This window comes from Drosophila suzukii, chromosome 3 (assembly GCF_043229965.1).
Source record: "Drosophila suzukii chromosome 3, CBGP_Dsuzu_IsoJpt1.0, whole genome shotgun sequence".
NCBI lineage: Eukaryota > Metazoa > Arthropoda > Insecta > Diptera > Drosophilidae > Drosophila > Drosophila suzukii.
The window spans coordinates 82,258,620-82,274,624 of NC_092082.1; the positions used below are offsets into that span (position 1 = coordinate 82,258,620).

Below are 16,005 nucleotides of genomic sequence, written 5' to 3' on the forward strand. Positions count from 1 at the left end.
TAATGTAGCATTTCATGTTAAGCTTAGTTTGTTAAACAAATTTCGGTTCAAGGATTTAGATAGTTCAGTAAATTCTCAAACTAAAAACCTAGTAAGCTTTATAAAAATGTATAAAACACTACAATTTATAGTAAAAACTAGTGATAACTTATTGTAAGTCATGAACAATTATTTAATTGGAGCTGGATCACTTAAGAAGGAAGCTCATCCTTGCAAAGACCAACACTATAGTAAGAATACCTGATGAAATCATGTGCTTATTATCATTACTGGTTTGGGCTCTTAAAATTCAAAGATGAGATTTGTATATATAGATGTTCTGATGTTCTGAAAATATTTATGTAAGATGTTCTACCAGGTTATTATAATATTCCTTATGAAAATGATATCACTACAATACATTTTAGGAAAGACATTTACTAAAATCATTTTAAAAAGAATTAAGTGTTCCTAAATCTATCGAATTTGGCTAGCTTGATCTTTCTAAAACGGATTTTCTTGCAGTTTAGACCCGTTCACCGCTCCCTTAAATTGGCCGACCAAAGGCGGCTTAAAGCCTAAACTTAAACACACAGCTTGGCCAACTGGTCCGCCCTGACCCCTCGTAGATCAACGGCACTTGTTGGCCAGTTTTTTTCCGCCAGCTCGGCATTTTTCTTCAGTTTTTTGCGAGCCTGTTTTTTAGCCCCTCCTGTTTTGGTAGTACGTGTGTGTGGTAGTTGCCGTTGGTAGTGTGCAGTGTGCAAATGTCGTAACGGGGAAAAGCGCAGCCACAAAGCGAAAAATAACATCGCCCCATCATCGTGATGCACGTTGACTTTGACGGCTCGCCCATGCCACCATGGATGCCACATGCAACGGCAACAATGTTTTCTCCTCCATTCGATTCCATGCGATGCGATGCGATTCGATTCGGTTGCATTCGGCTCGATTTGGACTTTCGTCCTTGTGGTGGGCCTAAGCCAAAAAACAAAAAGCTGGAAAAAATAGAAACAAAAAAGTGGCGAACAATTCTATTGATTGACAGTTTGGCAAAACGCACAGCGGCAGGGCCAACAAAAGCAAAAAGCCGAAAAGTGTAGAGCCGCAGGCGTTACCGTTGCGGATGTGCGCTTAAAAACGTTGCAAGCAACGTGAAAAAATGCTTCCTCCATTGATTTGTTATGCAGAAAGGTGCAGGCCTCGCCAGAAGCGTTGAATGTGGTGAAAAAAAATTAGGGCTACTTTTTTGGGGGGTCTTACTGGCGGGGGTTACTCCAGTACAGCATTCAATTTGAATGCATTGCTGCGAGAAATTCTTTAAATTTTTTGGCACATCCAGCGCAGCCAACTAATTGACTTGATTGGCGGTGCGTGATTCCCCAGGATTTGGCAAGACTTGCCAAAAAAATTTCCAAATAGCCAAAATACCTGAGAATTTCTAGCCACCAAAATGCTGCCAGCTTGATTGATCAATCATCATACATTGTAGGCAATGTCAACTTTTTGCCCACCATTAATCACCATTAATCAAGGGCAATGGCACTTCAGCTGATGCCAGACGCTAGGCACATATATTTAAATACTCGCTCGCCCCAACGGCTGTCTTCATTTATTTTTTATCATGCAAATTAAATTTAATTGCTTAACAAGTTGTGGCAATTGGTGGGCAAACACAGAAGTCCCCAACCACAAAAAGTAAAAGAGAACCCTCCACAAATTATCTGTGCTGGGCCAGGCATTGCGGCCTTTTTGGGTGCAGGGGGCTCAAACAATAACTAATGTCAGCCAAGCGCAAATTGCTTTATTAAATAAAGTTCAGCCAAAATAAGCAAACCAAAAAAAAAGGAAGTATCCCCCCACAAACACACACACACACACATCTCAGGGGAGTGAAAAGCGGTGGGGCTTTTGGAAAAGTCCCTGGATAGCAGGAGGAATCAGAGTAAATTGTACAATGTGGCCAGTGTTCGGGTCCGTCGTCTAATCATTGTGCACACACTCCAAAGCCTGTGAGTGGGCCAATTGCAGAGAAAGGGTTCCCAAAGCCCAGTTGGCCAGGCCAACAGCTAACAAAAGGACTGGTAAGGACATTGCCAGGCGGCCACAAGGACTGAAAGTATTTTTAGCTAATATCAATTTTTCATAGTTCAAAGATTTTTGCGCAGACACACCACACAAAGAATATCTATCTGTGTGCTCATGTCGTGGCCATTGAGGCAATAAGAAATTTTCTGGTTTTCTGATTATAAACGATCCTCTGCAGTGTCCTCCGATATGCTGTATATATTTTCTATATATATTTCTATGTACACTTAAAACGCAGAAAGCTCTTGGCTTTTCTTACCATTTGATTTGTTTTTATTTGAGGCAGCAAAAGAAATACCGCCTATAGGGGGGAAAAAGGAGACTCTTGCGTTGGGAAAGTGATAATTTATGGTCAATGAGTGCAAGGCAACATATTCAATTTCCGACAGCCGCCACCACTATTGGGGATTTTTCCCGATCCAGGCCATGAGATTTCATTAGCTGCAGCTGTAGTTGAGGACTGGTTTTGCAATCGGGTTTTCAGGCAGGTGTAGCCCGCTTTTTCAGCTCCTGTTCAACGATTCGATGTGACAATCTCAATGTATGCTCATCGTAAATTTTCACCAAGCGTTATCGGCATTGGCATCCTTGCTGCTCGAATGGCCCTTATTGTATATCCTTGTACCCTTTGCAAGAGGGTATTTTAGGTTTTTAATCTATTATAACTAATAATAAGAAGGAATATTATCTTCCAATAATTCAAAGAACAATGGTATGCATTTATTCGGAATAAATTAACAATTAAACTATAAAAAGAGGTATTTTAAATCTAGAAAGTATATATTAAACATGTATACAAACAAGACAGAAGAAGTCAGCTTAAGATCTTATTGGTTTTTAAATAAATAAACAAATAAACTATATTTTCCATAATTTTCACATGGTTAAAAATATTTGAAACACATAAAACAAATATTAATAAATTCTACAAAATTAGGAGTTAGGTATTGGTAGAATTTTTTAATAATTGAACAAGTACACGATATAACAGCTAATGCTTAACTTTGAAATATAACCATATAAATATTTATTTTAAATACATTTAGAATATAATCTCACATGTTATTTACTTTAAGTAATCTCGTGTATATCCCTCCTTTGAGACTTTGGTTTGTGAGGGATCCTTCGACTTGCCCCCATAAATCCAAGGGTATTTCAACAACACCATGCCAAAGTTTCAGCCAGCATCCCTATTCAGTTCGGTTCTGTGCCGCAGGAGTTGGTCCTGTGTGTCACTCTTCTTGGCCGACTTGCAGCTGCATTGTTTATGTGCCCTGGCCTGGCTGAAGTTGTGTAAATTCTCCCCTTCATCTAATGGCAAATTTATTTGGTTCGTAAACAGTTTTTTGGCAAGGACACACGCACACGTACATTCAGGGATATATCGAAGATACTGCGAGGCGTTGGGAGGGATATATCTTTTCTCTGCTTTGTATTGTCTGTGCTCCGGCTCTTGCCTCTGCAGAAGTCAACTTGGATTGCATGTAATTCCTGTGTCAGCCTGAAATTGAATTCCATTCCCAGCCACAGTGGAGTGTGGGTAAGCCGAACTTGCTAATAATGCATGCAGTGGTAGCAACTTTTCCAACTAAGCCAACAGGTTAGACATTCGGCTCACTGAGTGATTGTCTAACTGTCTGTCTGATGTTTGTTTGCTTGCTGCTTTTACCTTATACTCGTACTGCCATTGGTTTCTGATCAAATTTCGTATGCGTGTGCGGTGCTCTTGTTTTCCAGTTTAATTGCACAAATCCATTACGCATACGCAGCGTTTGCCGGGTTGGCCAAAGGGGGAGTAGCGAAATTAATTTTTCTCAGCCGCAAAATTGAAACCGAACAGCGTCGAAGCGCGTCGGCAAATTTACACACCATTAAGTAGTTTGCCAACAAAAAGGTGTGTGTGTGTGTGTTTCAGTTGGCCCACCGATCCAGCAATCCAGCAATCCAGGAATCCACCCACGCACACACATCCTCCACATATGATCCACATGGGTAGTCATTGTAATTTGATATTATGCTGCCAAATGGCGGCATGTGCTGCCTGGTTGGTAGTGGAAACACAATGGCACTGGCAACTGATTCACAGAATACTCGACTCCCAACGAATCCTTGCGAATCCTTACGTTTTCCTGGTCTGATAGAGCAAAATAAGCAAAGAAATATAATAAAATAAAACCCAATATCCTGTAGCCTGTGCATGTGAACTGTTCACTGCTCACTGTTCACTATTCAATTCGCTCATTTCATTAAGTTTCTTGTCGCACTCAAGCACTTGACGTTGACAACGTGCCGTATGCGCAATATGGGTGTTGTAAGTGGGTGGAGCCCCATGTTTATCAGGCCGCATAACGATGTGTCACTTGTGCGTGGCACTGAATGGAGAACCAGGAACCTGGAGCCTGGAACCTGAGGATGGCCCATCTGTAGAGGGAGTTGGGAGTATGGTATATAGGGAGTTTTGTAGCCTGCACACACTGCATATTGATATGCTAATCGAGCTGGCAACAAAAGCAACCAAATCGCCGGGCAAAAACGAACTTCGTGTGTGTTTGCACGCCTAATGGCACAAAGACAAAAGCTCGCCGCTCAAATGGCAAAAACGGCGAGCGTGATGTCCTGTTTGTTGGTCCTGGCTTTCGAGGTGGGTAAGCGCTATTAAGCGCATTATTTAGCTTTGGACACAATGGCAACACCCACACAACAACAACCGCACACACACAACAACTGTGTAGATAAGCACTTTTGACGCTGTAATGGCTCCGCTGACCACTTTGTATCCTGGTATAGCCATATGCTAGTCCTTTTTCCCCCACACACACACATCCAAAGTGCCCTTAAGTGTCCTGGGCAGGCCACATAAGCGACGACACCTAAGCAAAACACGCAAACAACCAAGTCAAGCCGAGTCCTTGTTGTCCTGAAGTCCTGACGTCCTGGCGTCCATTTGGCGTGAGAGGCGCCTCCATTGATATGCCAAAACTCAACGAGGTTACAGCCCATGTCTGCGGTTAGTTTCGGGTTCCAACTAAGTCTGCTCGATTTGGTCAGCTCCCGAAACCTCAGGGACAACGGATACCAAACCAAATGAATCATTAATTTAGTAGCTCTTTACTTTTGCAACGTCTTGAACAAGTATCTTTTAAGTACCATACCTAGCATTATATATATCACACCCAACCCTAACCAAATAGTTCCACAAACTGTTAAAAAATTATCGAACAGCTGGATTTTCATTCGTCCTTTCATTTATTTTAAAATTTTTTATAGCATATCATAAAATGTATTGCCTTTCCAGCACTCTTTTGAGCTCAAGCATCAACAAACTCTTGAAAATGTATTTTCCTTTTAGAAACTACCTAACATTTAAAAATAAGCCAGTGTGTATCTTCTCTTTTAAAAGTTCTACAATATTTATCTACCAAATAAATACAAAATGTTTGTCTTAAGGCGATAAAAACTAGTCCTCAACTAAAAGTAAACCAAAATGGTATTAATACATTTTCTATGGACTTTGCAAACTTTATTAAAGAAGTCTTGGATATCTTAAGCATTGCTTTTAAATCTCTGGTAATTTCGCAAAAACCCTCACAACTAGTTGACTTTGCAAAACAATTTCTTGGTTTTAATAAAAGTAAACAACCGAGCTTAGTGGGCAAACCCTCCCCGGAAAATGACATAAAATTGGGAAGAAAAGAATGCAATTTTCGTGCCTATTCAGAGGACAACGCGTATTACTCAAAAAGGAATTAACTTTTCCTCTTCCCATCCCCCCAGAAGTATTCCATTTGGAAGGCCTTCTTCCACAGATGAGCTCACGTTAATCCCAAAATCTGCCCAAGTGCTGCTGCTGTCTGTCCAAAAAAACAACAACAAAGGGCAAAAATAACAGATTCTAGGCGTAAGAAGCACGCACACAAATTTAGCCAGAAGTTGGAATGGGCATGAGCATTACGCACATTCTGACAATGTACACACTGAGCTTCGGTACATGGCTGCGTATACGCAATATGGCTCCACTTTCCTTTTAATATGAATGCTAATAGGCTAAGTCGGGATTTCTCTGGACGTTCTCGGTTTTGGGGGTCTCCATCTCCATTTCGTTGCTCCTCGAAATGTAATTTTCCCACAATTTTTGTTCACTTTACGCATGGGGGCCAGACAATGCCCAGAGACCGAATGAATGGAACACTTGGCAATATGGTGCAGAAAAGCGAGGGCATCGCACAATGGCCAAGCCATTTTTATCGCTTTCTATGCCGGGGCTTACGTTCTGCAGTTAACCAGCGAAGCCCAAGCAGAAGTATAAGCCCACTGAGGATGGCATTCCGTTCCCCCACTCACTGACATTTAATATGACTTTACTTAGGCAGCCAGCCACCGAAAAAAAACCAAGAAGAAATCTTTCTCGTATTATGCAAACGTCTTAGCCGGAGCAGTGACCCCCGATGACCCAAAGCCAGCAAATACACATAAATATTGGCCAATGCGTATGTACTTTGGGTCCTTGTACACTGCCAGAATTAGAGTTTATAACATAACTTATAGTTTATGGTTAGGAAAATATTAGCAGCCAATATTAAAACGAAAAGTTTGGTATAAAATACTATGATACATGTTCTCTGCACATGAAAAAATTTAAATAGCTTAAGTTTATGAACAATATTTCTTTATATTTTAGGCGGCTGGACGGAAATCCTACCTTCAGGGAAAACTTGCTATTATTATGCTATTATTTTAATTTTAGTGTAAATAAATTATCCAATTTAATTTGTACTTCTTTTTACATCATTTATCGAGATGTATCTACAACATATTTCAATATTTTTAAAAGTTATCTATAAGATACAATTTAAAAATACGCTTCAACATTTAGCTACCATTTAAAAGTTACTTATAAAGCCCTTATGACACTTGATATATTTTTATGAACTGATTGGAGTTCTTAAACCAACAGAAGAATGTGCTTACAGCTCAAGAACATTGTTTCCATGATTTTCTAAAATAAGTTCAGATAGTTAATCAAAAATTAAGCCAGTGTCGTAAGGCCTTAATTAATAAAAACTCAAAAGTGGTTTGATATTTAAATGCATTTTAATTTCAATCTTAACTTTTTAATATTTTTTCCCAGTGTATTCATCTAAACTACGTATGTATCTTCCTGTATGAGCCATCTTTCGCTGTTAACAATCCTGCACTCTAATTTAGGCCATTTTCTATTGTGGCTATTTCTTTTGCTGCAGGACGTACGTATTCGGCGGCGAAGGATGTTTATCGTGGAATTTACGCCATGTATCCGTATCCCGGCGGCTATAATTGGCTGTTAGGTCCGTTAAGATTGCGCTTCAATTTCAGATAGGTGACATTTCGTTGCATTTTAATGAGCTTCATTCCGGGCGGCGCCTCACCACGCCACGCCGTGGCCATTCCATTTCATCAGCGGCTTATCGACTTATCTGCCGCCTGGTAATTGCGTGCTAAATTTTATGCTGACTCCGGCCAAAAACACAAAGGCTGAGTTCGTTCTATCCACCTAGGCCATAAAATGGCTGTCTAAAAATCTGTCCAAGCAGCAGGTTTTATGAATGCATGGAATATGTATGGCCTAATCAAAGGCAGTGCGCCGCCGTCAGTCAGATGTGTCTAAATAATTCAAGTGTTTCGAATAAACACATTTAAACAGGTCGACGCCAAAAGCCAAGAAGTCAAAAAGCCAAAGGGCGCCGCACACACAAAAAAGCAACTTTCGGCATTAACAAAGAGCAACAAAAAGCGGGCTCAAACGGGGCAAAAGACCGCATAAATGATGCAAAGTATTCTTTTTTGCCACACTTTTGCCTACTCCAAACAAGTTTAAACAAAAATCTCTTGTTTTGGGGTAATGAAACTGCAAGGAGCCGCCAGCAAGGACACGGCGGAAGGAAGGAGAAACCAGCCTGTAGCCTGCCTACACCTGCTGACAAAGACATTTACTCAAAAAGTTTTGTGCCGGCAGAGGGCAAAATAAAAGGCCAAAACAAGGAGGTGGTGCCGGTGGTATCCACAAAAACTGGGACACCGGGGGCCACGACAACAGGCATTCCTGGCAAAACGCCCGCGCCCATTAAGGGAGCCCGCAAAGGGCGCGTTTTTCATTACCATCGATGGGGTGGTTGGGTTGGGTTTGGTTGGGTTTTCGGTCTTAAAAACACCGGGTAAAAGGCAACAAAAGTCAAGGATACTGTCAAAAACTGCCGGCGGGCATTTCCTCACTTTCCATTTCACTTGTCCTTGCAATCGTCTCCGTCTGTCGACTGTTTCTTTCTTATGTTCCTTTAGCTTTTTCTGTTTTGGATTTAATTATTTGGGTTCCTGCGGGCATTCCAGAGACCCTCTATATACCCAAACCGTGAATAAAAATAATAAACGAAGTGTTGTCGTTTTTATTTGTATTCCCTTTCAAATGAACAGCCAAAAAAGACATCCTTTCTCTCTCTATTCATTTATATTAAATTGTTTATGCGCTTATATTTGCCATGGCCACATTCATTTATTATTCGATTTGTTCACTTAATTAAACCGAATTTAATCACAGCCGAAAATTGTTTATTTATTTGCTTATGTGTATCTTAGGCAATTAGACAAAAGACTGGCTGAATTGTCTACCACAATGGCCACGTTAAATTTAAATAATAAACAATCATAATTAGGTGGCAGGAGAACAATTTATTATCATAGTCAAATTTGGCTTTAAAATGGGCTCCATTATGTTTATGAATGCAAAATAATTTACCCAGGAAGTCAGATAACTTAGTGCCATAGATACGGCTTTTTTGTGTACGAAAAACACTTTAATTTAGACATTTGGTTTCTTATCTTTTGAAAAATGTTGCTTTTAAGTAGAAAATAGTTTGACAATTTTATTTAACACGTTTTTATTTGAAAGAAATGTTTTTAATATCTTACTATCTGACATTAATTTTGAATGATTACAGCCTGCCAAGTCGAATCATCTATGAAACCAATAAATGGCCTACCATAAATGTCAACTCAATCACAAATATTTGCTGTTGCCTGTCGGAGAAAATATTTCATTAATTTTCTATTTAGGTTGTGGCTTGCTTTCTCTTGGACTTGAATTATTGCATGTTTATTGCAAAATGTCTCTATAATGGATACTTATTAAAAAGAATAGTTAATTAAAAATTATATGTAATAAAAAGCTTGCCTTGTCTTTAATAACACATAATTAAGTATAGTTAAAAAGTACCAATCAAGTTGACTTAAAAAGGTGCTTAAATAGCATACAACACGAAATTTTTTATCTATAAAATTAATAAGTTAAGTGGAAAATCAGGTAGGAAAATTATAGTTATAGTTTATATACAAAGATTTACCTAATCTTTTATATCACATTAATTATGTATTTCAAAAAAGTACCCATCGAGCTGGCTTAAAAAGGTGCTTAAATAGAACACGTCACGAAATATTCTATCCATAAAATTGGAAAGTGAAATTAAATGGTATGGAAAATCAGGTAGGAAGAAAATGCTTATATCGTATGCAACTGACCCCTCGTCTAATTAGCAGCACGCACACACATGCAGTAGCACTCACACACTCGCACACTCGCACACACATGAGCCCAGTCCTATAACAACAGCTTACAATTTAAGCTAATTACGTGGTGCACGTGAGGCTATGATTTAGCGTTTAGCATTGCAATTAAGCCAACAACGGGGGAAAGGAGCATTTCTGGCCAGAACCCGAGCCAGAACCTTATCATATCAGAACCGGCACGCAAAGCAGCTCCCCAAGTAGAGTGTGTCAAACCATAATGGACAAGGGCGACAATAAAACGCGCGAGGAAAACAAATGCCTGGGAATTATAACAAAAGCCAATGCCCGTTGACAAGTTGCGAAGGCCAACACACTCGGGGGCAAGAGCAAAAAGGACCTTATTCAAAGGCCTAAGGATAACCAAAACGCGGATGCGTGCACGGCGGACGTTAGTGGGTTAAGTTATGGGCCCACGACCGCAACGAAACGCGAAACTATGGGGGCGTGGCCAGAGAAGTGCAACAATTAAATTTAATTACCAGTGTCATAAATATGCCATGTCATACTCATAGCCCACAAAGCCCCCAACCAAGCAGCCACCCATCCAAATACATTCAGCCCCCCCCCCCCCCCCCAAACGAAATGCAATGGCAATTGCCTAAGCAAAATAATCAAATAACATTCGGCCATTCGGAGCCCGAGAGCGATTCACAGAGCCACACAACCGAAATGCCAACCAAAAAGCCAGTCAACCAACGTGTAAATTACCACTGCACAAATTAATTATTCAAATGTGCACACTCGAATGGCTAAACAAACGACGCATCTGTGAGTGTGTGGGCCTTGGCATTATCCCGGTCCGAAAATGCAGCTAACTGGGCCAACTGCCACTGCCACTGGAACTCCAGCGGCAAATGCAACTGCAACTGCAACTGCATCTGCAGCAGCAGGAGCGGCATCCTAATTAGCCGTAATAAAGCGCCTAAGCATGGATTTCGGTCGAGCGCAGCCTGGCTAACCAAAATTGCAGCATAATTTGAAGTCCAACCAAATACTGTGAAATCAAGCATCAAAAGCAGACTAAATTTATAGGGAGATGAGGCTAAACTAATTTCCCACGCTTCTTGGTTGGCCTTGCTTTAAGAAATATGTTCGGAATCAGCTTAAATTCTCTTAGATTATATCCCAAACTGCTAGATGAGGTCTTAAGAAGTTTTGGTTCTCTGTTTTAAAAAAATAATACTACCCACAGAAATCTCTGGTGTTTTTTTCTATCACTAATAAAATGTCAGAAAAAAGTAGTGAACATTTGTTGTTGCATACTATTAGGCGTCTTTATAAGAGATTTTAAAAACCGTTACCACTAATAAGTGTATAACTTTATTTACTTTATCTTCAAAATAGTTTGTTGCATACTTTTAGACACATTTATAAGTGAATTATACACCGTTGTCCTTTAATTAAATTTATTTTATGATTTTAACAAGAACTTCCCTTAGAGCAACAATTGAAAAAATCACGCCTTCTTCAAAATAAGTTGTTGCATATTTTTAGACACGTTTATAATTCATTTTAAAACCTTTGTCTTAGAACTAGAATTATTTTATGATTTTAAGAATAACTTCCTTTTAAGCAGCAATTAAAAAAATTACTACATGTTGCATACTTTTAGGCACCTGTATAATCCATTTTAGACCCTTGTCTAATAATTATAACTATTTTATGATTTTAAGAATAATTTCAATTCAAGCAACAAGTATTTCTATTTTCTATTATTTTTAAAACAGTAAATCCGATAAAGCACCATAAAATATTACCCAATCCTAAGTTCTCAACACGTTTAACAAAAGTCCTGTATGAAAGCTAATGGCTTTTGTTAGCTTCAGCGGCACCTTGTGAAAATATTGACAATAAAAGAAATCGTAGCATACTTTTCTGCACCGGCAGCAGAATTAGCCATTAGCAAATCAAAGATCGTGTTTACCCCTCCGTAATTCGCAGCCCCGAAGACGTTTTCATATTTTCACTATTTTCACGCTCATTATGCGCCAGGCAACGCTCATTGCCCCCGATTCTTGGATTGTTGGGTTCTTGGTTGCCGGGTTCTTGGGCTCTTGGTTCTTGGCCCTCTTACAGCAATTACCTGAGCTGCTGGCTCATTTTTATTTTCCTTCTCGCGCTACGATTGCTGCCACATTTATTTTACTTACTCGCTGCTTCTGCCATTTCTGTTGCTTTTCCTTTTTTTTATTTTTTATTTTTTTTTGGGGTATTTTTGCCATTTCAGCTGGCCGCAAACAAAAGGAGGAGGCAGTGGAAAGCGTGGCTTGGCGTCATAATGAGCTCAAATTTATTGGGTCATTTGGAAAAATACGAGAAATCTACTACTGCGAACGGTTACTTCGCTTCATGCGAGCCATGGACATTCCTTATTTTCCTTCTGCCATTTAGCCAGCAGTTTTAACATCAAGCAAAAATACACACACTGAAGGGAAGAAAATAAAGAGCACCCCGAAAATGGTTGCTTATTATGGCATCTAGATTTCGTTCTCCTTTCGTTTATATTTTTAATTAGTCAATAGTTGGAAATGTGGGCTAAGGGAAAAACTATATAAACCGGCCAAAAGGAAAATGAACTGTGAAATGGGGAGCTGGCGGAAATGGTCGAAAGAAAGCTAATTCATATTTATTAGTGAATTGTAAAAGGACTTCGAAAGGATAACAGAACAAAGGCGGTATTAGTTTGCTCTTTGATTAAGGACACAGAAACAGTTTCCAAAAACTAAGCAGCTTAAAAGGTGGCCAATATACAGCAATATGTGTGCGAACCACTCGATCTTAAAGTGATTATATTCAAGGCTCTTACTTCCTCACATCATTATTATTATTACTATTTCTGTGAGGATGTGTACTTGAGCTTGTGCCTTAGTCACTAAGTGACCAAATAATTCCCCTGCCAACAGCTCTATTAATCTCTCATCCAGCAAATACAATTTGTAATTAAATGTTGGTAATTAATTATGAATTCCAGTGTGGCGAGTGAACAAAGTCCGCCCGGTTTCACATTTATCAATTGGCCCAGGATGAGAAAGGACGAGGAATATGGCAGGACCGGAATCATAGGTAATAACCAAGAACCAATCGATGCACGGACAATTGAATTAAAGCCAATTGCAGCCAGTGCGTGTGCAACGTTTTATTGTTATGAATTATGTTTTGTTATTATGGCCATCGACTGCGGGACAAGCCAATATAATCGACCATATGCACGGGGACCTGGAAACTCTAGATGGCCTTAACTGAACCGAGCAATGAATGTTGGCTAGTTGTCTGCTCTGTGCGGTTGCCCCCTGTGTGGATGCTACTATTTACATTATTCCATTATTATGGAATATTTTCCTACTATATCCTACTATATGTGTGTGTGTGTGTGTGCTAACGCTTGTGCGGTCTTGTTTAATTAGCCAAATTTATGTACGAATGCTTTAAAACAATTACCACAACAGTAGTGCAACAGCCACGCCCACACGCCAAAAACGCCCCCATAAACATGAGATATTCGTTTGGAATTTTGAATAACAATTGGAACTTAATAGAGTTGCCTGCTCTTAAATTAAATTGCATTTTATCTGTGTGTGTGTGGGGGGGGGGTCTAACAAGTGGGGGTTCTGCAGGAGAATTAATGGCCAGCAGTCAGGCAAGGATCTGGAATTCTGGATCCTGGGGGTCCTGAATAATGGCTGTCGAACCCGACCCAACCAACCGATGAATGCAGCTCGATAAACATAAATATAAATATGAATGTCTTTAACTATTATGCCATGTGATTGCTGTGGCTTTCGTGTGTCTTTAATTATTTAACCATTATGGGCGTTGACTTATTTATGCCCGCCTGTTCGCCTTTATGTATGTGGAGATATATGTATATGTTGGCTCCTCGATTTTCATCCGCGGGCGGGACGCACTTATTTATTGATATGTCTTTCATTTTTAAGCTCCGGCGGCTGCCCGCAGTATTAAACGGAAATTAAAGTTGCCGAGATATACATATACATTGGCTGGGCGAAAAGATACATGTGCGATATGGATGCGTTTATTTTAAAACCCCATTTTCACCGCATATATATGTATATTTACACACTGCTTCTTTGACCTCAGCCCTTTTGTAAGGGAGAATATTTTGTTACAGTATGAAAACACAAGGGAGAGGAATTATAGAGAAGAATATGCCTGAATAAATACAGCTAAAAGAGTACATTTTACCAAATTATTGGTAGATTATTAAATATTATTTTGTATTATTTTATCTATCCATACACACAATATTTGTTATTAATTTTATTCATATTTGACAATTTTATTAAGCAAAGTTAATCCGTTTTTAATGCGATTGACAATGATGAGATTTGATGAACATTTTTTTCCAAATTTCATTTAATTACAGCCTTAAAGCTCGGGCACTTTCGACCAACAAAATTCCAGGCCGCAAACTTTATCCGCGACCATTCATAATTTATACAGATATCAATCGGTTAAGCTCGACTGGCATATTATGCGAGTAAACGAACTGTGATTGTCACATCGAGAGATTTGCCTTTCCTTTTGGATTTATGCCATTTCAATCAGATTCGATGTGTGTGTTTTTGCAACTGCCGCATAATTGTTTTCTATATAAACTTCAATTTTACAATGTTTCAAACCTTTTTGCAATTCGCAATTTGCACTGGCCAAGGCCTACGGCAAATGGCAATTTATGGCAAAAAAATAAATAAATAAAAAAACATAAATGATAAACTGGCAACAGAACGAAATAAAATAGAATCCTGGCAGCCAATTGAAGTGCGAAAACACATCATACATATTTTTAATTAATTGTTAAAAAATACAAACAATAAAGCAGCAACAGAGCATAATGCAAGAACCGCAGCAGTATAAAAAAAAACAATCGCATAGCTTTATTTTATATTAATTATGCAGTTGAATGATTGCAACGCGGACATTTAAAATGCAGCAGGAGTAGTGAAACAAAAACAATGACTGCAATTAAATCGTGCAATTGCTTTATTTTCCTTAATTCCACTCGTCAACGAGAGATATAGCATATATATATATGCGGATATGGCTGGATGTGCATATGAATAATTGTGTTAAGGACTCCACTCTCAACAGGTGAAATGGGACTTACCTTCAAAAAACTGGGGTTTTTTTTTTGGTTTTGTGTCCTTTAGCCTGACTAAGCACTTTGACCCGATTGTTCGTTTGTTTATTTGTTTGCCTGGCTTTATTTATGGCTGTTTTGGCTTGGCACACACACACCCAATCTACGAGTTATACTTATATTTTCGGGGGTTTGGATCACTGGGGCCTCACAGGACACACATAGGATATGTCACTTAAATATGCGCACCGTTCTGTCGTGGAGTTCTAATTTAAAATGCCGCACAATTTTCCGAGTGCAAATATTTAAATATTTTATTTCCCAGTGCTGATTGTTAACTTTTTGCCCTCTGGCTGGGTAATTTCCACTCTTAATTTAATTAAAAATCTTCGTCTTGCTGGCTCTTTTTTGTTGGGCTGCGGTTAATCACAATTTATGGCAGCCTGCGTGTGTGTGTGTGTATGGAGTGTAGGAAGTGTGCAATTGCCAGTGCTAAATTCTTGGCCAGCGGTGTAGGCCCAACGGTATTTCGCGAGCGAAAGAGCGGGCGATTTTGGCAGTGCGAGAGAAAGAGCGCGCGTGTGGGTGCCAAAAAAAACGGTAAAGGACGACGCGAGAGAAGAAATTCGAATCTGTTTCAGAACCGAAATCCCGAACCGCGAGTTTTGTTTACCGGTCTTCAAAAACACCAAAACTTTTGGCTATATAATAGTTATTCCAAGGTTTTTTTTTAAGGATCAACCACACCTCAACTTTGATATCACTTGAAACTTTAAAGTATTTTAGAGTTGATTTCTCTGAGAATGCTTTAGCGAATTCAATTCAACACGTATTATTCAATGGAGAGATAATAATATATCGCGGAGTACGATTTTCGACTTGATCTGGTGCAAATTCAATTTAAACACTTATTTCTTGGTGGCAGTGGGACGAGAGAGCACAACCGTCTGCTAGCGCGTTTCGAATGGGACTGAAGACCGTACGTTTCAGTAATCGTAGGTGGCACGACTGCAGCCGAAGTGGCCTTCGGCAACCACTCGTTGATTCAACAGTTTGCCGAGGCCAGGACGAAACAGGACGAAAGGATGTGAGGGGGGAGGGTGCGAACGAACGACCAGCACAATGTAATTGGTATTAGAGCCTCTTCTGCCCCATGTGTTTGTTGCTGTTGCTCTTTTTTTGCCCGCCCTTCGACAGCCGCAATAAATGTGTGCCACAAGCAAAGAGAAAATGTCTCACGGGGT

The 16,005-nt window shown here is 39.5% G+C and overlaps 1 protein-coding gene across 2 annotated transcripts in view; it reads right to left on the reverse strand.

The window, feature by feature from the left end:
- Positions 1 to 15,721, reverse strand: part of LOC108014433 (limbic system-associated membrane protein) — a 131,196-nt gene extending 115,475 nt beyond the window's left edge. For both annotated transcript variants that reach the window (XM_036817419.3, XM_036817420.3), the window contains exon 1: positions 14,789 to 15,721. The gene's annotated coding sequence lies outside the window, so the exon portion shown is untranslated. The remainder of the gene's footprint in view (positions 1 to 14,788) is intronic.
- Positions 15,722 to 16,005: the final 284 nt, after the last annotated feature.